Here is a 9,660-nt window from a genome sequence, read left to right on the forward strand (position 1 = left end):
AAAATAAATTCATTTGAACCGAGAGATTTTCAGTGTCAACTCTTTAGTGGAGTCAATTGACATTAAGCTAAACTTGGAAAAGGTGTGTGAAATTTTGAGTCCAAGTATTTAGCTCAAGCTTTGTTCATTTGGATCCATGATGTCACTATCACAAATCATATCGAGTAAGAATAGTTAAACTAGAAGCTAAGTCAAAACAAGAACGAGACAAGTTTTGCGAAAATTGTCAAAAGGGTAATTGTGTCTTTTTAGACATGGGATGAAATGAATGTCAATAAATTTTTTGACATTGTCATATGATGACAAATGATTTAAAAACCACTCGGCCATATTAAAGAATTTGGGCCTTGAGGATTAATTTTATTTCATAGAATTTAACTTGAAAATTCTTAATGGGCTTTTCTTATGTTGTCATGAAGAAATGAAGAAAAATCTAGAAGGCCCTTCTAGAAGCCTTATTTTCCTCCAACCTAAGGAAAAGAGAGAGTAAATTTCGTGCATACCATAGTGTGAAAGAGATTATTTTTTCCTTGAAGTATAAAGATACTTGTCAAAAGAAAAGAGGAAACAAATATTCCTCTATAAGGAAGGAAGGCCACACGGCCAAGAGGAAAGGAAAAGAAGAAACTAATCCCTTGGGGATTTGCATGAGGTGGACTCATGGAAGAAGGATTGGGTAATTAAGAATTGCTCATGAAGGCTTGAAAAAAGGAGGAAACTACTTCTTTTCAAGGCCAACCCTTCTCCTATAAATAGAGGTCTCATTCCTCTCATTTTCTCATCCCACATAAGTTAGAGATTGAGAGCTTCTCTCTTTAGACATTGTGGCCGATCCTCTCTCTCTCTAGTTATTTTCGGTTTTTGTTTTGGCACCTAGGTCCTCATTTGACCTAGCGTTTTTAGCTCTTCGACTTTGAGACTTGTTCTCGAGCCTTCATGTTTAAAAGTGCCCACTCACTAATTCCTTTTCTCTCAAGTGATTCTAGTGATAGAAACTGTCGTGGTTCCTTGTGTTGCCGAGGAAAGAAGAGAGACGTGCTGCGAGGGGAGACGAACGTTGCAACTTTCCAAAAGCTTCTCAACGTTCAAGCTTCTAAAAAGGTTAGTAAATTTATAATGCTCGTAATAGTTTTTATTTACGTGTACTTGTTCTTTTTCTAGGTTAGTAAAATTGTTTTACATGTCAAAAGAAATTTTTTAAAATTTTGCCGCTTACCCGAAGCGTTAAACTTTTTCTTAAACCCTAGATCAATTCCAACAGGTTGAGCATCACTGGTATGCTTTTATACCTTAGCTCATTGGACATTTCGCGTCCTTCTGGTGACCTTGCTTAATTTGAGATTGCACGTCTCATTTACCCAGATCCGAGAACGACCACGTAATAGGATGCATAAAGATCCAATCTCTACCAATGAGTCATGAAATATATAGAACGCCGGCCAAAAAACAGACCGGATCACTCAAAACGTTTCAAAAAAAATCCAAACAGGACCGGACCAAAAAACTGTAAAAAAATGGGAGCGGACTGGACCGTTTTGAATGGTCCGGTCCAGTTTAAACCGTTTTAAACCATTTGTACCATTTTGATTCGTTTAGACCGGACCGTTCTCGACTGTTTTGGACCGTTTTGAACCGTTTTACATAATTAAAAAAACCATTAATTTTCCACCAAAATAAAAAAAAAAATATATAATCATGTAGGGAGGGAAATACATGCACAAATGCCTAATTTGGTTAGTTGGACTTTAATTTATTTTTTAAATTTTTTTATTTTATTTTTTATAAATAAATTGGTCCGGTCCAGTTTAACCGTTGTAAAAAAAAAAACCCGGACTGTTTGTAACGAGTAGACTGGACGGGACGAAAAAAACCATTTTAAACCGGACCGGCGGTCTAAAATCACCGGTCCGGTTACGGTTTCCACGATTTTTTTGCGTCGGCCTAGCTCCTATTATCAACATCCGACAAGATGTTCCTATGTTAAACAATCGAGAAGATGTTCCTATTATCCATCAACACAATGGTATCGAAGATGAGTTGTATAAGGGTGATAAAGTATACAGGCGTGACAAAGATGATTACCACAAAAATGACAAAGATGATGAACTAAACAGATGATGGAGATGATGAAGACAACAATGATGGAGATGATCGACACAGTAGTGACAAGGTGAAGAATTTGAAGAATTAGCGAACCCTGAAGAATATGAAGATTTTTTTTAACATTTTACAGTACCCTCGGGACACTGCCAATCGTCATGTGAGCCTCCTATAGTAGTATCACCAACAGATTGCGTGCCTTATTCATGGAAAGCTTCCGAGTTCACAGATGATGATGTTGTCAAGGAAGAACCTAGTGAAGGTACAAGTCTGTATCCAACTTCTTCCACATGTGATATAAATGAGATGTACTTAAATTCGCAAATGAAAAATGTTACATTATCTTCATTATAACCGTTGAATGTAATAGGTAGCACATAAGACATATATCCTGGGAAGGTGTTTGAGTCCAAAAAACAATTGAAGCAAGAGATCCATATATATGCCCCTAAAAATAATTTTAAATTTAGAGCGAAATCTTCTTCGAAAAGGAGATGGTATATCTTATGCAAAAAATGTTGTCAATGGTGCCCACAAGAAGAGTAGTAGTGTCTGTTTATGTACATTTGATGTCATATAGTCTTACGAAGACCCTTGCTTGTAACTGCTGAATAATCAATAAAAGTTGAAACGTTCATTCATTCTTCCTTGTCTATTTGAAGCTTTTGTTGTCAATGGTGCCCACAAGAAGAGTTGTAGTCTTTATTTTGTACATTTGATGTAATAAAGTCTCACGAAGACTCTTGCTTGTAATTGCTTATTCATTAATTAACAAGTTGAAACGTTCATTCATTCTTCCTTGTCTGTTTGAAGCTTTATGATAAAGCATTAGTCTTTAGTCCATAAACAAACTTAACAACTTACGAAGAGAAAAATGTAGATTTGCATGAACAAACTCTTTGTAGTTTGCTTATAACGATATATTCGCAATCTAAGGGTCAAAGGACTATTGGCCTCAGTACGATTATTAGGAGAATCTATGATGTCTGGTTATGGGGCATTGAGAGTTCGAGACTCAATAGTTCCTCTACGTATCTTCCGAACGTACTGAATTGACCAGTGCACTTCTAGAGACAAAATAAGAACAAACCATTTAACCTCTTATGTCTCCAAGTCACTACGTATGAATTGCATCGTGCTTACCTTAATCCTGAAATGAGACATGTCATTTCACAGCTTACGTATTCTCATTTGAGAAAGTCAGAGTTCGGACTCACTATGTGATTCTGAACAGGACCTATTGGTGAAGTACTGAGTTGTGAAGATGTCATGAGTAACTTTGTGAAGTTCTCATAGATACGGAATTCATGTACAAGATTGCTGAAATGCAATGTATCCTCATGATTTGTTCCTTGGAATGTGAATAAATGAACTAGCCAGTGTCCAAATTGAGTCTTGACACTTTTGGATGAAACAATGTGACTTGTTAGCTCCTCGTCAATACATTGTTTCTAACTTATTCACAAGCGACAAAGGAGTTGAGGAAATAACAACTAGAATGGTAAAATGGTAATTTTGTAAATCCCGACTAGCTGATGATATTCATGAAGTGTAAACATAGATAATATTCAGTGGATCCACTCATTACAATTAGGTTAAATTCTTGAGTAGAAAATAAATTCATTTGAACCGAGAGATTTTCAGTGTCAACTCTTTAGTGGAGTCAGTTGACATTAAGCTAAACTTGGAAAAGGTTTGTGAACTTTTGAGTCAAAGTATGTTAGCTCAAGCTTTGTTCATTTGGATCCATGAGGTCACTGTCACAAATCATATCGAGTAGGAATAGTTAAACTAGAAGCTAAGTCAAAACAAGAACGAGACAAGTTTTACGAAAATTGTCGAAAGGGTATTTTTGTCATTTTGGACATAGGACAAAATGAATGTCAATAAATTTTATGACTTTGTCTTTAGATCCTTCATATCGAATTGCTCTGCCAGCCAGACCTTAACCTCAGATAACTTACCCAGATCATTACCTATGAGTAATATATCATCGATATATAGTACCAGAAACACAACTTTACCTTCGTGTATTAACTTGTAAACACACGGCTCATCATTGACAGCTCAAAACCGAAGTTATTCACAGTTTCATCGAATCTAATATTCCATGACCTAGATGCTTACTTTAATCCATAAATGTACTTAAGTAAGTCACAAACCTTGGTCTCTTGACCTTCTTCCACGAAACCGTCTTGTTGAGCCATATAGATGCGCTCGTCAAGATTGCCATTCAGGAAGGCAGTCTTGACATCCATTTGCCAGATCTCAGAATCGAGACTTACAGCTATGGATAGAAGTATGCGGATGGATTTAAGCATGGCGAGAAGTGTTGTCGCTCGTTTTCGGACAACAATTTAGGAGCCCCAAACGGTTCGACCCAAGGCCGGACCAAGTGGTCGCGTTCGGGATCGAGCGTGTCGGACTTGGTATCGCAAGTCGTCCCTCAGCTGTAGATGATGTTTGCCTCGTCTCAATACCTGAAAAGTGGGAAGAGAATGTGAACTACAAAGAGGAAACAGAGGGGGTGCCTCTGTTTACCTCTCCGACGCTCAACATTAGTAGGATTGAGGTGGGTAAAAGAGATTAGGTGTTTAGAGAGCCGAGACTTGAGAGAAACGAGTGAGTTACGAGTTCGACAGCGTTTCAGTACTCAAATTCGGATTACCTGACTCGAGGGGTCGAGCCTCGTATTTATAGGCAACCTAGGGACGTTTTTGGGGGTCCCTAGGCCGAGAGCCGGTCCTGGGCCGGCCGAGTGACTTCCCAGGCCCGGGCAATGGCCGAGAGCTGGTCCGGGGCTGGCCGAGTGACTTGCTAGACCCGGCCAATGGCCGAGAGCCGGTCCTGGGCCGGCCATTGGTCGAGCGTCGGCCTTGGGTCGGTCGAGTGACTTCCCAGGCCCGGCCAATGGCCGAGAGCCTGTCCAGGGCCGGCCATTGGCCGAGCGCCGGCCCTAGGCCAGCCGATTGACTTCCCAGGCCCGGCGAATGGCCAAGAGCCGATCCTGGGCCGGCCATTGGCCGAGCCCCGGCCGTGGGACGGCCGAGTGACTTCCCAGGCCCAGCCAATGGCCGAGAGCCGGTCCTGGGCCGGCCATTCGCCGAGCGCCGGCCTTGGGCCGGCCAAGTGACATCCCAGGCCTGGCCAATGGCTGAGGGCCGGTCCTGGGCCGGCCATTGGCCGAGGGACGGCCCTGGGCCGACCGTGCGCCGAGGGGAGTCCGAGGACGGCCGCTATCGCGGCTGTCGTCGCTTCACCGGGTCGGGACGGACCGGTAACATTAACCCCCTGAGTTTATCACCGAGTGTAACTCGCGTGGTAAACTCAAGGTCCTCGTTGTCGTCGGCCCACCGGAGCAACCCACCGCCAATAGGTACGTTCCGATCGTCTTTAATTATTTTTTTTTCTCTTCGTTGGTCACCTTTCGCCTTGTTGTCTGCGCCCATGGACCCCACCCACCGCCTCGCGCGGTTTGGGACCATCGAAGACAACTTGTTTCATTTGCTCCGGAGCCAACACGTAGATTTGAAAAACTTTTGGGTCCAATTTTTGTCCCCCTCAACAATTCCCGACGCATTACATTTGTCGAATTCAACCAATACCGTAGAGATGACCGGGGAAGACCTTTCCTTGGTTGAAGCGTGGCTGGCCGGCAAGGGAGTGGGCGCGTGAGCCGGAGACGGCCCGCGTCGGCAGGTGGTCATCGGGGACGATGCGCGCGCGGGTTTGCTCGCCCAGGGAGTCGCCGGAGGAGACGCGTTGGCCTTGGGCGGCGCAGGTGTCGCTGCAGGCGGCGGGGAGGACCCTTCCAGGCCGGGAGGCGATGCCCGGCCGCCCACAGACGGCCTAGGCGGCACGCGTGCATCGGTGGAGGCCGCGCCTGGCGTGGCCGGCGTTGGATGAGGCACGCCGGTCGAGGATGGCGCCAGGGGAGGCGCGCCGGTTGAGGACGGCGCCGGGGGAGGCGTGCCAGCCAGGGGCGGCGCGGTCTGGGTTGACCCCAGCGCTGAGGAAGCCCCCATCTGACTGGGTGGGGCTGTTTGGCCACCTGCAGGTCGCACCCGAGAGGAGGACCACGTAGGCGGAGCGCGCGACCCGGGGAAGGCCGCGCCCGACGAGGTCGGCGCCGGGGAGGGCGCGCCAGCCGGCGCTGGCGTTGTCTGGGTCGGCCCCATCATCGAGGAGGTCCCTACCCAACCGAGTGGGGCTGATTGGCCACCTGAAGATCGCGCCCGAGAGCAGGACGCCCCGGGCCTGGCCGCGCCGGGGGGAGCGCACGCTACTGGGGAGACGCCGGCGCCGGGAGACGCCGCCCAGAGAGGGGCCGGCGTCGGGCAGGAGGCAGCGCGGTCGGGTGGCATCGGCCAGGGGGCGGCGGCCTGCCCATCCCTTGGGCAAACGCTTGGCCCACTTGGGCCGGGCCTACACGCTGGAGACCTAGCCAGCCAAGGGCCAGGCCGAGCCGCTAAGCCGAACCCACGCGATGGAGACCTAGCCGGCCAGGAGCTGGGCCGGGCCGTTGGACTGGGTGCGCGCGAGGCGAGCGCTGGGCCGCGTGGGCTGGGCGCGCTTGGAGGAGCCAGCCGGCCGGGAGCTGGGCCGGGCTACCAGGCCGGGCGCGCGCGAGGATGGCGATGGGCCGATAGGGACGGGCCCGCGCGTGGAGGAGTGGGCCGACCGAGAATTGAGCTGGGTCCTTGGATTGGATGCGCGCGCAGGAGGGTACACAGCAGGTCAGGGGCTGGGCCGGCCCGAAGAAGGGAGCTCGGCCGGTCAGCGGCCGGACACGCGCCCGGGTGGTCACGCCGGGTCCGAGGGAAGCCGACTGGCTCTATCAGGTGACTGTCAGGAGGCACTACCTTGCTAAAAAAGCGCTCTCGACATCGAGCGTTCGGGCGACTCGTCGGGCCGTCACGCCACGCTGGCTGTGATGCTTTCCCTAACTGCACGGGAGGAAGCACGAGGCTTGGCCTTTCCGGTCGGAGAGTCGGCAGTTCGTGACGACATCGATTGTTCGGGCGTCGACGTCCCGAGCTTGCTTTCGATTGCCAATTTACGAGCTTGAGGAAACGCTACTGCATCCCGGAGTCGGTGTTGATCCTGAGGCCATTACCCGTCGATCTTCCGACTCGGCCGCGACAGGGGTACGCCGCGATTCACGAAGCGAGCCTCCGCGGGGGGCTGAGGTTGCCCTTTTAGTCGGTGATTCAGGATTTGCTGGTTCGACTAGGGGTACATGCTTCGCAGATGTCCACATCCTTCTACCGGGTGGTTGCGGCGTGCCACATGATGCTCTATCGAGCAAAGAAGAGGGCCATTACCGCGGACGACATTCAGGACCTCATGGTGGTTCGCGGGGTGCCCGGGAAGTCGGGCTCCTACCTCGGAAGCGCCTCGCCATCATCACCAAGGTCACTACGAAGCACAGATACCCTTGGGTGTGGGTGTCCGAGTCTGCTTTCGGGGTTGCGCCTCTCGCCTTTGGCCCCGCGGCTGACTTTTCACCTGTGGGCGACGTCGAGGGCTCTGAGCTCGACGCGGTGATCAGGGCGGTCTCAGATTCGAGGCGGCAAGGATCGCTCTTTGAGTCCCCAGACTTAATGGCGACGACTGGGTGGTTTGTGCCTGGCGACGAAGCTCCTCAATGCCCTGGCCTCGGCGCGGAGGTTGTGGAGGATCCCGAGTCAGAGGCGGGGGGTTCGTCCGCCCTTCTCCCCGACGTAGGGGGTACTAGTCATCCATATGCTTCTGTGCTATCGCATCTTTTGTTGTTTTACGCTTATTGCTATGTTCTAACTGACTAACACCTTTTCTCATTTGCAGATACCATGGTTCGGCATCGGTCGTGCGCACGAGTACCGAGGGTGGAACCTACTGTCGAAGCTGTGGCCGCGGCTCGTTCCCGAGTCAAGGCTCGCCGTGGGGGATCGCCAACGCGGGTGAGGAACGAGGCGATCTCTTCCAACAAGCGACCATCGTCGTCGACCTCCTTTGGTTCACCCTCCGGCCACAAGCGTGCCCATACGTCGGCGGCGCCGGCCAGCATGGATTCGATGCTCCTAGCGGAGGTGGCGGAGCTGAGGGACCAGTGTTCCCGAGGGATCCTTGAAACCTCTCTGCGAGACTTCAAGGGTCTGCTGAAGACGACCGACCTTGAGCACTTCCAACACGAAATCAGTGACGCTCGAATGGTATAACCCGCTCGCTTGACTTACGTGCAACCATTATACTTATTTTGATCCTGCGTACACCACCCCTTTTCGTAGATTCTCGCGCGTCAAGAACGGAGCGACCGCATTCTCCGGGACTTGCTGCGGCGAATGCAGATTATGCAGAAGGACATGGAGAGCGCGGCGGCCGACCATGCCGTCGCTCTAGCGGGTGTTCGGACCGCCCAGGAGTTTCAAGCGCTCGAGGAGGAGTTGAAGCAAGCTCGCAAGGAGTCGGCGGCTGAGAGATCACTGCGTGTAGTCGAGCAAGTGTCTCGGGAGAAGGCGGAGCAAGTGGCCGACACCTTCTTGGGGGAGACGAAGAAACTCCAAGCGGCGCTCTCGAACCGAGATGAGGAGCTAAACATCGTCCATGCTCGCCTATCGGCGAGCGAGATCTCTCGGGTCAAGGTCGAGAGGGAGAGGGATTCTCTGCTCGTGGAGATGCAGACTCTCATTGAGGAGAAGGACGACACCGTGCGGTCCAAAGCGGACCTAGAGGACGATTGTGACCTAGCGTTGGAGGTGGCTCGTTACGAAGCGGCCATACGGGTTCGAGACGCGACAGCGAAGGAGAATGCGTCTTGTGGGACCACCTTTTCCTTCTTTGACGCCATGTTCCCTCCTCTGGACGATGAGCCACAGGTGGATGACCCGCGTCCCCAAGTCCCCGCGGAGGCTGCCCAATCGACGAACCGCCCACTTGACGGAGAAGCTACCGACGGGTCAGGCGCCCCTCGCCCCGAGGGTGACGAGGAACAGATCGACTTCGGCTCAGAGTAGCCAACTTTATTTTGATCTTCCGCGCACTTGTTTAGCGCTTGCATTGTGTTTCCTTTCGGATTCTTGTTATGTTTTTCCTCGTTGGGTATTTGTCGTACTTTCGTATTTTTCTCGTTGGGTTGTTTATGTGACACAGTTTGATTTAGCTAAAGCTTCCTTGATTTATTATGCGTCTTATTTTCTCGATTTACTATGCTTAGTGTAACCGATTCGTGCAATCCGATTAGTGCGTGTCTTACGACCCCCGGTTTACTATGTTTAGCGTAACCGGTTTGCACGGCTTGGCGCCGCACCTGGCGGCGAGGTTTTCCGCGGACGCTGGCTAGACCAGTTTAGTCGGGCGGATGCGAGTCTTTGCCGTTCATTTGTGACTCACCACCTATCGGCGCGTGCGAGCTGAACGACCATCGCGCCCAACTGCCGGCATGTACGCTACCTATCCGCGTGCGTGTTGTGCGCCAGAGCGGGCTTGAGGCGAGCGTAGTTCCCAACGAGTGCGATACCAGTCGGTACGCTTATCACGTTTTGGGCTTTGGCTGCCAAGATCAACGGTCCGGTGCGCGAA

The sequence above is a fragment of the Urtica dioica genome, chromosome 2 (assembly GCF_054948205.1).
Source record: "Urtica dioica subsp. dioica isolate 48M chromosome 2, U.dioica_male_clone48M_v1_H2, whole genome shotgun sequence".
Classification (NCBI taxonomy): domain Eukaryota; kingdom Viridiplantae; phylum Streptophyta; class Magnoliopsida; order Rosales; family Urticaceae; genus Urtica; species Urtica dioica.